At 40.5% G+C, this 11,418-nt stretch overlaps 1 long non-coding RNA gene across 1 annotated transcript; it reads left to right on the top strand.

Moving 5' to 3' along the window:
* The first annotated feature begins 5,089 nt into the window (after nt 1–5,089).
* On the top strand, nt 5,090–11,034 carry LOC139607369 (uncharacterized). Its single transcript, XR_011684841.1, has 4 exons — nt 5,090–5,950; nt 7,644–7,744; nt 7,864–8,003; nt 10,508–11,034. It is a non-coding gene; the product is annotated as an uncharacterized lncRNA (long non-coding RNA).
* Nucleotides 11,035–11,418: the final 384 nt, after the last annotated feature.

Here is an 11,418-nt window from a genome sequence, read left to right as displayed (position 1 = left end):
GACAAGTAAGTACCAGCCAAACTGCTGTGGGATGGATGGGCTTTAGGGAAAAATTTCTATAACGGATTTATTTGAGTGTTAAGCATTGATTCATGTTCATTTTACTTGTACACGTGTGATGGTCAGTGCTCAGTGATCATCAAAATCAATAATTACATAAAAGATAGCAGTAAAGATGTGATGTCATGATTTTCAGGAACTTGGTGAGATGCTGCTTTTCCCGAGGTTTCAGCAAAATGGTAAGAAAATCCACCAACCACTTCGGATCAGATTATATCACACCAACTTGGGGATGGACGTAAAGATGATGAACCCTGCTGACTTGGATGATCCTCGGACTTTTCCCTGTAGCACCACCACCAGACTGAGATTTGTGGTTTTAACTTTTAACTGAGGTGTCTCCAGATCTGTTGGGTGTGTTACGATGAATTTTACTACACGTGTTCATGTTCTCCTCAGGATGAAACACAGTGACTTTAAGTCTTAGACTTTTCCTGTAGTGGCATCATCAGGTCAAACTTTTAATGTGTCCAACACTTTGTTTTATGACCAGCAGTTCCATCAGTATGCACAGGCTGCTGTGTGTTAACGTTTAACAAAACAAAGAGTGAAGGACTTAAAAAAAACATCTTATTGGCCAGGGGGGAGATTTTAACTGGACCTGACTGCTCTAAACTTCAGTAATTTCCATTACGTAAACCCACAGGAAACTTCCTCTTTTCCTTTTCATAAGGAGTGATGGAGATGTTAATATAAAGCAGCATTTTGAGGCAAACATCCAGGTACAAAACATCCACTCTGACTCTGTCACACTATCTGCCTCTCTTTCCTTGGGCTATCTTGATCTCTATCTCACAAAGCCTGTGAGGTCTGAGTCACTTGTGTTGGCTCCTCTCTATAAGCAGCAGCCAGGAGAGTGTGGCATGTCAAGCCCCGGCATGTCAGCGTCTCTGACAGAGACATCACCGGCTACAGACGCAGCTGAAGGCCATTTTCCTGATGCTCAGCAGCCACTCTGAACACTGTGGTGATGGGAGTACAGCCATGTCTCTCAGCTAACTGTCACAAGGAGCAGTGTGCTTTAAAAGAGCTGTGTGAAGTGCAAGTCTATTCAAATGCAGCTTTCATCAGGCTCTGTGAGCTACACCATCACACTCAGCATCAATCAGGCTTCACTTCCTCCCTGGTGTGAAACGAGCCGGACTCAGTGGAAAAAGTTCGTTTGATAATCAGTTCAATTCAAAAGTTGCAGAAATTCACTGGTTCCAGTTTCTCACATGTAAATATTAGTTTTCAGAGAGTAATCTGAATATCCACAGATTTTGTTCCACTTTTTTTATTTTTTTTAATGACTTTTAACTATTTTCTTATATTTTAACAAATAATATAATTGAAAATAATGAATAGCCAGTTGTTTTATTTAGTGGTTTATATAGGGACATTACAATACTCCAGAAAACTATTAAAGGAGTATATGTTTTAAAACATATGCAAAGTGACCATTTTCAACACCTCGTGTGCGGGTCATGTTGTTGATAAAGGCTATTCACTCTGTGTACTGTGCAGGGAAAGAGTTTCATCGTTCATCAACCATTCAACAATAGACCAAACAAGACTAAGAGCCTATAGCCACAGCAGTGGCTCTATGAGTCTCTATACACGCCTGAAAGGGATAGTTCAGGTAATTTAACGTGGGCTTGTGTGAGGTAGTCATGCATCGTCAGTGTGTTACCTGCAGTACGTTCAGATCGGTGCGATGCCAGTTGGGAGAGGCAGCAGAGCGATATGCTGCTGTGTCCGGGGCCAGCAGAAAAAAACATCATTACAGCTGGAGTGGGAGAAGGTGTAAAACTGCTCAATAAAAATTCTGTTGAACTCACAGCCACATATTTAACTTTTCAGACACCATTTTTGACCAGAACATAGACAAATTTGTCTTCTTTCAGACAATGTGTCTACCAAAGCACAGAGACTTACAGAATTCAAACTAGGAGTCTCAGGGTGATGGGAGTACCATCCAGCTGTCCCACTGACTGCAATACAAATCCAGAAGCAGGATTTTCAGAGAAAGACAGAAAAAAACTTTTTAAACTCAATCCTGTTTTCACATTTTTGACTATAGGAACACCAAAACCACACAGACATGTTCAGGAAGGTCTTGTGCTGTTAACAGGGTAAAAATTGTTTTAATATGAGGTACCGTTTTTTGATAAATAGAAGTTGTTTGAGATGTTCGCCGTGCCAAATTATCACGCATCTCTGTGTCAGCTCTGGGTCTTCCAGCAGCTGTAGGTTATTGCTCATTGACAACCTCTCTGATCTCTGTGACGTTCACAACAGCCAGACTCTCTCTCACACACATACACTGATCCTAATGTAAAGACTGTATTTATCAGTTTCCAGGTATTGTTCAGTTTGTCATTCTAACAGACAGACACAGAGACATAGACAGAGAGACAAGCAGAAAGACAGACAGGCAGACAGCCAGAGACACAGACAGAAGACAGAAATACAGACAGACAGACAGACAGACAGAGTTAGTTGCAGCTGTTTTTTTAAATGTTTGTTGCTGACATTTTGAACTATAAAGCTCAGCTTCAGCCTTTTCTTAGCAGCCAACAATGCAGTTTAGTTGAATCCATTTCTCACTCAGTGGAAACTAAGCAATGAAAATCACCATGGTAACCTCTGAGTGCAGGTCGGGACAAACAGCAGCTTCAGATCACTTGATTAGACTGATGAGAGACAGACAGACAGACGGACAAACGGACAGGCGGACAGACGGACAGGCGGACAGGCGGACAGAATAGTTGCATTTTGAACGCTGAAGCATGGCATCTGAGTGCAGGTGGACACAGACAGCTGTTACAAATCAGTTAATTAGACACACTAGGTGGCGTCCATCAAACATTTGACTGACATTTACAACAGTTTTCACTGAAAATATGTTTAGTACGGTTTTAGTCAGACAATCATGTTTAGATCACTTATTTATTATTAAGTTGAATAAACGGCACAAAGAGTGAGTTTTCTTCTACACACATCAAGGTGCATATATTTTGTGATTTTTTTGTCACAGGTATTTGTCACTTCTTATGCTTTTTTCAGGAACATAATTGTTTTTAATCACTATATTAGCCTTATAACTGGATTCACTCATAAGACGCTGATATGATTTTTCATAACTACCCCAGAAACAGTTTTCTTCAGAGTATTTTAATTTCATAAGTAATTTACCTTATATGTGATAGCACTGTGCCAGCCTGACTGCCGTTCACCAGCCTGTCATCCGCTCACAACAACTGCGTTATTATTTTATAGGTAATTCTATGACTTCAACTGTGTCAGGGGGTTCAAATGATAACTGACTCTGGCCTGGATGCAGCGTCCTCTGGGTCAGCAGCGGTGGCCTGAGATGGTGCAGCCTGCTTCCCTTCAGGGTTATGATTTTTTTTAATCCAGTGTGGCTTTAGGCTCTAAAGCTTCAGACACATTTCCCTCCAACATCACAAATAAATTAAGTCTTTACATGTGAACCACGATATAAACGACTCTCAGGTACTTTTCAGAACATTATCTTCACTGTTTGTTGCTGTTGCCATTTGTATAAATCCATGGTTTCAATTCCAGGGGGAGTCCTGTAGAAGTCTTATTACACATCCATAAAGTCTGTGAGCAGAGCACCAGTGAACACGCAGCGCCAGATCGAAAACGTTGTTCGCTCGTTCTCATTGCCCAAAGGCACGATGGGAGTGACACTACTGTGCAGTCTCTATTGGCCGCATAACACGGAAGTAACCTGGAAGCCAGAAACCTTTTTTCGGCGGATGCTCCAGACGAGCAATTTGTATGAGAATGAATGGGCACCATTTTTAGATCCGGTATCCTGTTCTTATAATACATCCATGGCTAAATATCAGGCCAAGTCGCCGATGAGTTATAGCGAATGAGAGCCCAGGACATGAGGAGGAAAGAGGCAGGAACCTGGAAGCCTACAACAACGACCGAGGAGAACATGGCAAAAAGTTTTTTCAGCACAAAGGGTTATGCAAACAAGTAGTGCTTGTTTTCACCTGACCTCCATTTTTCAAATCCTGTTTCGCGCAAAGAATTGTATCAGAGTGACATATCAGAGTGTTGTTTCCTGTTTCACTTGTTGTGGATCTCTTCATGACAGAGCGTTGTTTTGAACTTTCTACAACTTCAAGGTTGCCCGATCACAAGTCTGCAAGTTGCCAAGTGTGAACTGTTCAGTGATCCAACACCTTTGAAGTCATATAGTCTGAGCTTAGCTTAACTGACTGCACAAAGACAGAGACACACAGACATGGGCAGACAGACAGACAGAGTTAGCTGAAGCTCTATTTTAAATGTTTGTTGCTGGCATTTTGAACAATGAAGCTCAGCTTCAGACTTTTCTTCCATCATGTCTCACTTAGTATAGACTAAGCAATTAAAATCACTATGTCTACTTCTTAATGCAGCTAGACACAACCAGCTGTTCCAGGTCTGCTGATTAGACGACTTCTGTGGTGTTTAGCAAACACTTGACAGACACTTCTGTCAAAGTCCTTCTACAGAGTCCACACAAGCTACAGGCAAGACAACATTTTACACACATTTCAACAGTTTTCACTGTAAATATGTTTCAGTACAGTATTAGTCAGGAAATATTTGACAGTTAATTTCAGTTTGTCAATTAAAATGACTGCACACAGACAGACAGAGAGACAGGCAGCCAGACAGAGAGACAGGCAGACAGTTAGCTGCAGCTCCATTTTTAACAGTTGCTTTCAAACACTGAAGCACAGCTTCAGACTTTTCTTAGCAGCCATCAATGCAGTTTAGCTTCAGCCGTCCCACCACAATTTCTCCAGAGGTTACATCGTCTAGTTTACACTTTTCTTCTTGCAACAAGACTTAGTGTACCAAGCACCTGTTTCTTACTTGTTTTAGTAACGACACCTCTTACTGTGGTCTCATGTGCCTTTAGCTTTCTGTCACTGAACAACATACAAAAAACAGAAAGGGTGCATTCCCACTGCAGTCCATTATATGATTGAGGACAGCGGGGAAATCTGACAGGAAAAGCACAGCCTTTATATTCTCACATATAGTATTGGCGGGTGGTCATATTTTACAGTTCTCTATTCATCCAGGGCAGACTCATCCCATACCAGCATCCAATTTATCATCATGACATCTTGAGTGGAATTCAAAATTAGCCACTGCACACTGAAGCCACTTTACTGTGACTTTTATTTGGAGCGAGCATAGAGTTTTGCCTGTAGCTTCTTGAACACAATTAAACCTTATGGACTTAATGAAACACAGGATTCCAGTTCCTTTCTGTGACGTGAAAACATTAACTAATATCTCACTCCACAGGATATTTGGGCCAACAGAGCGACATCTAGCTCATATGACAGACATGAATCACCCCATACACCAGTATGTTCCTATCTGTGTAGTGTGCAGTCTATACTATTATCAGCATTACTAATTCATAACCTGACTCACTTTTTCCTTATGAATTATATTAACCATTGCTGCCTGAACCCCAATAACGCAAATAGTAGCCTACAGTTTTATCTTCTGACAAATTTAAACTGAACTTTATCTAAACATACAACTCAAGTTGAAATTGCTAAGAATTTTTACTTCAGCCGGGTCTTATCAGTTTATCTCACTTTAGCCCCTTTACTAGTAACAGGAAGTGAACTCTTTAACAAGGTTAATCACAACCACTGTGAGCTACCAATACAAGTTAAACATTTCATGTCATATCATAAAGATGCTGGCAAAGTAAAAAGTGCTGTTAGTGAGTATGTAGGGAAGCTGATCAACTGTTTTCCAGGTTTTCCAGGATGCCTGGGAACCCTGTCTGACTCACGCCTTCCATTGAATGGACAACTGTATATGCTTTCTCCTATGCAGTCAACTATATATGGTAGTTAGTTTTCTTTTTTATGTTAAAATTGTGTAAAAGGGTGTAATTCCTGTAACTCTCGGTAGTATTAATAATGCCATGTTTTTGATAAATGTTTACCTTTGATAAAGTTTTAAAATACTTAAAAAAGAATTTACAAAATGAAGACTGTGATGAGCAGTCATGTGACCCATATGTATTCATCACACCTGGCTGTGAGTGCTCTGAAGAAGCTACAGGTGATAATAAAAGTCACAGTGAAGTCAGTTCAGTGTGCAGGGGTTAATTTTGATTATCAATTAAGATGTGACTTGGTCATTAATACAGTCTGTGCAGGGGAGGACTTATTGGAAAAATATTTGTGATTTTCTCAAAAAAAAAATAATGCAATGCAATTTGTTGTAGCAGAAATGAATCAGTCTGTCTGTCTGCAGAAACTCAGGAGTGTGTAGCTGTCTGAGGTGTGTCCCTCTAAAACATCAGTGCGTTATACACTGTTTTGTGTTTCCTGGTATGTTGTGTCCCGCCAAGGGACAACTGACTGATGTGACAGGTTTACCATGTGCCTTGGAGCACACAGTCTGGAACAGGGAGGGGATCAATGCCCCCCCTTGTAGCAGTTTGTCAATAAGGCTCTAAATGGCAACAACCCCGCACAGTGAGACTCCCCATTTTCACGACCTCAATAGTGCCCCAGTAGAACCTCTGGTAAAAGTTTTATTATGTGGGACAATGGTTAAATGTTCAAGCCTGAAATGATGACTGTGCCTTTGTTGAAGCCATGTAACATTAAAACAATCATGCCTGTGGTGTGGCATTCATAGTCCCCATAGGGTGAAGCCCTCTGACTTTGATGATCTTCTGACTTTTCAGCCAGTACCACCAGTAGGTCAAAGTTTCCATTAAAATGTCTACATCTCTGAGATGGATTGGCACAAATGTTGGTGCAATCATTCACGATCCCCAGAGGATTAACATTATTGACTTTCCCTCTAGTGCCACCATGAGGTTGACATAAGTGGTTTTCATTGTAATGTCACAACAACTGTTCATGGGCCGTTTTCAGACTGCCAGCCAAAATCCGATTTTTAGCCCATCCAGATTGGAACTGGATGGCTCTTTTGAAGTCTGAACAGTCACAAATCACATGAAATCCAATTTTTGGAAACCAGATCAAAACCACCTTCGGGAGGTAGTTTCAGGTCGCATTTGGACAGATGCGTCTCAGTCTGAACAGCTCCATGGTCTTTGGGGACATTGGTGACCCTTTGACTTCTGATCTGGCCCCATTGTTTGGTCAAAAACTCTAGTTTGTCCAAAAGTTTGGTTTATGACCAAATATCTACAAAACTAATGACTTTCCCATTAGCCTTAGCTATAGCAGTATATAGCAATCCTAGATGACAACCAGTACCAGATATATTATTGACAGTTCATGGTTTAATGTCCAGAAAAAAGAAAGATTGTATTCCTAGCCTCTCTCAAGCTCATGTTTTCACCCATCTGCACAATGATAAAATAAAATCTCACCGGTGAGTTAGCTTGTGGCTTAAAAAATCATTACACAAATAATGCAATTAACACTTTCCTGCTCACAACATAATAAACCTTTCTGATATATGATGCTAAAAACGCCACCCTCTGTCTCATTTAACAACAACAAGATCAAAAACTAATTTTGAATCTCAACTGTTGTCCTCTGTTGTCTTTACAGTTATCAATAAAGCCCCAAAGAACTGGAAGCTGGCCACAAACTCTTGGTGTATTGATACTGGTGAACATTCTGGGTGTCTAATGTCTAGTGGTGAGCTCAAGGTGAGACTACAGCTACAGTGTTATTAACACAGGAGTGAAAATAAAGGCCACAAAGCTGAAAATGTTCCACAACACAAAGTTTTTTTTGTTTTTTCTGTCTACTTCCTCAACACCTACAGGGCCTTTACAGATTCTGGCAACAGACCTTTTCAAGGTTGACAGCTCATCAAGACAAATAACAGGTGTTACAGAAAGGGAACATGAACAACTCAGGGCTACAAGGACCTAATTCCCTCTACAAGGAAAGCTGCAGCTTTTGGTCAGTATTGGTTTGTGTGAGTTCATCATCCTGCCTGTCTATACAATGTAAGGTAATACATGTGAAACTATTAATTTACAATTCTAATGAGTGGTTTCTTTATAATATAATTGAATATGACTCACTGTACTGTGACTGAACACTAATAAAACTTCAAACCTAATGACAGCACAAAGGAGAAGTTAATCCTGAATAAAGTCGTATTTTTATCACTAAAACTGATTCGAAAATACAGTTCCTCATAGAAGACATCAGAAAGAAAGAAAAAGATGTGAATGAACATGTAGGACTCAATCCAGAGTATACAATGAGAGCTTGACAGCAGGTGGTAGGATGATGTGTAGAGGAGAAAGGATGTGGGTCTGTTTATTGGCAGTGATGAATAAACAGCTCTGGGAGGGAGGTTTCATATTGCTCCAAACTGCTTCATAATGTCTTCCCATAAAACATCGTCCAACTGTTTTGTTTCTGATTTCTGAGTTTCAAAAGCAGCAAGTGGTGGAAAAACGGCCCCTCAGAGGATTGTTTCAGGTTTGAGCTTTGTTCTGGAGGCGATGTCAGCTCACCACCATGATGGTGCTGTGGTGGTGGAGAGGCACAAAACTGGCTCCCACTTTCTGACGAAGCAGCTGTTATAAAAGGTTTTCATAAATTCTTTAATAAATGACTTCATAAGTGACATAGTCTTTCTAGCTAGCTTGTTCATTTATTAGGGAAAACCCTACCATACAATAGATAATTGTTCAACCACATAGTTTCTGGAAAGAGCAAAAGATCACTGAGACACAAAATCCATTTATTAATAACTTATTAATGAGACAAGACTGAGCAATAAATCATTGAAGCAGGAGCCTGCACCAGCCAAGAAAACTGATGCTATAGCTATGTAACTATAGCTTCTTCAAGCTGGAGCATGTTACTCAAGTGGATACCATAATGTTTAAAGCTGCCATAATTAATATTATTGGCTGGACCCAACACGCGCCAGCGCTATGTTCACCACTCTCCAGGAGTGAGTGAATGAGTGAGTGAGTGACCAGTTGTTTCAAACCTTTTCCAATTGAACTGAAAGCAGGAAAAAACTCACTCAATTCACCATCTGTCTCTTGACTCTCTTTCCTTTTAATTCTTCCTGCTGTAACCAGCTATCCACTTTGATACTGCAGTTTTTGCCATGAATGTAAATTTTAAGTGTGCAATCAGACTAAGATGACAAACAAGTTTACTATGATAAAGTTCCTATCACTGGCAACATGAGTATGTTAAATGTGTCACTTGTGGAGATGAATGCACCGATCCAACTAAGGTAACTTAAGGAAACATGCATCTTGAGGCTAAAAGCAGCTCCTAACTTGCCAATTTGTGGGAAACACCTAAATATAATGGGCATGTGGGCCTGTTAACTCCCTCCCTGCACTGTGGAAGTAGGTGTTATGCCACAAACCTCTGCTCTGTTTCTACACATCCAAAGACCAGACTGCTAAGACTGCGTTGCTTGTTTCCACTCTGATTGAGATCTTAATTTTGAGTCTATGTTAAGACACCATACCATCCATGTGGAAATGACTGCAAAAAGCATTTGAACAAGACCTTGTTGGTTATACTGCTCTCTAAAAACCACTAAACAAACCCGGTGGCTCAAGCATTGGTTTGAATTAGTACAGCACACGTGCCAATATCCACTGGGGGCAGCACATCAAGCGACCTATGGGATAACCGTAGAGGATAAGTCAAATGGACAATTTTAAGCACCATCATCTTGCACAGTGGACATTTTGGCATTTTTCTTTTATTGTCCTTTTCCTGTTTTTATTGATTTGATAATTTGTTAACTAAGTTTTAGCCTCCGTCTTGTAATGCCACTAAATGCTGCTATGCATGATCTAAAAACTGCTTACAAGAACTTAGACTGACATGAAGCTTGGTGGTGGGTGGGTTTAAAGTACTACTTTACAAAATAAAAGCTTATTCTGGGCTTTTATCTCAAGGTCTTATTGTACGAACATGTGACAAATAAAACTTTTGAATATCATGGGGATTGACTCATGCCAATGCTGATGGGCCTTCATGAAGATCTATTCATACATACATACATACATCTTAATAACGTGACAATATTTGGCCATAACTGAGCCATAATTAGCATTGGTTCTGGTTGGCTCACTTTGGCAGGGGACTGAGCTTCCCACAATGACTTCAACTTAATATGTTACCATTTTATTACAGTGCAGGAATGGTCTGTCAAACACAGCACAGGTTCAGCTCCACCACCATCCTGGAGATTCATTAGGTGTGAGTCACAACCCAGGCTACATTTGGTCACTTTTAATGAAGGCAGACATCACATTCCTCAGTTTATGTCCTCTGGGTCTGCAGCGCACATGACTGGGATAGACGGAACTAGGGTGGAGGGGATCAATTAGGGTTGTCTGCCTGCTCTCCCTCCCCTTTTCCTCTTTTTCTCACACGCACATATTGTGTCTCCTCATCAAACCTTTCCCCAGGACCCAGGAGAGCTGAAGGTCCAGCTGGCATGCAGCCCAGGCCAGGCCTCATCCCCCCTCAGACCACCGCCATGGGGAGTGCACCAAAAACCACATTCACAATGATATCCAGGTCACCACACAACTGTGGCAAGATATGAAAGATGCACAGTGATGCACATACTGAAACTGTAATTTTTTATAAAATTGGACCTGCAGATGCTTGTCATTTAAAACTGTTACTGATTGGAAACTCTAAGGTCATGAGGACAGTACTAAAATCACTGCTTAAGTTTGGGTTAAAAACCTGTGATTTCTGGGAATTTCAGACCAGTTACAGGGAATATATCACATCAAATAATTCAGTTAGATGCATATTGATAGCAAAAATCCTTGATGGATCCCCCATAAGTAACATTTGGATCCTCAGCAGCAAAATTACACACATCAGAGAGTAATTAATTTAGTACAACTTTGATAAAATATGTTAAGTTAAAATCAAGCAAAGCTAAAATAAAAGCTCACATCATCTGTTGCTAATACCTGCTCATTTTATGACTCTGTGTAAGGGAGTCAATATGCCACACTTTAGGAGGAAGACTTTTTTTTTTTTTTTTTTTAAATAAGCATTATTACTTGAATTATCAATTTATTCATCTTGAAGATTTCAGTTCTGGATGATTTGATGACACCTATAGTTAGTAACAGCAAATTCAGTTTAATGCTACAGGTCACAGACTCCTAGGGGCAGCAAAACAAGCATGGTCATTTTAATAAGGACGTCAAGTTAATAAAGCTTATTTGCTCTCGCAGATTGGTCTGGACCTCGCGCAGGGCATGAGTCTGTAAACGGCAGGGCACAGTGAGAGGAGTTGGTTACCTCAATGAGAGGCCGGAGGTGTGCAGCCTGTTGCCTGCAGCTCCTCGTCGAA

The sequence above is a fragment of the Trachinotus anak genome, unplaced genomic scaffold, assembly GCF_046630095.1.
Source record: "Trachinotus anak isolate AG129_WGS33_773 ecotype Australia unplaced genomic scaffold, CSIRO_AGI_Tana_v1 ptg000024l, whole genome shotgun sequence".
Taxonomy (NCBI): Eukaryota; Metazoa; Chordata; class Actinopteri; order Carangiformes; family Carangidae; genus Trachinotus; species Trachinotus anak.
This window is presented reverse-complemented; position numbering and strand designations above follow the sequence as displayed.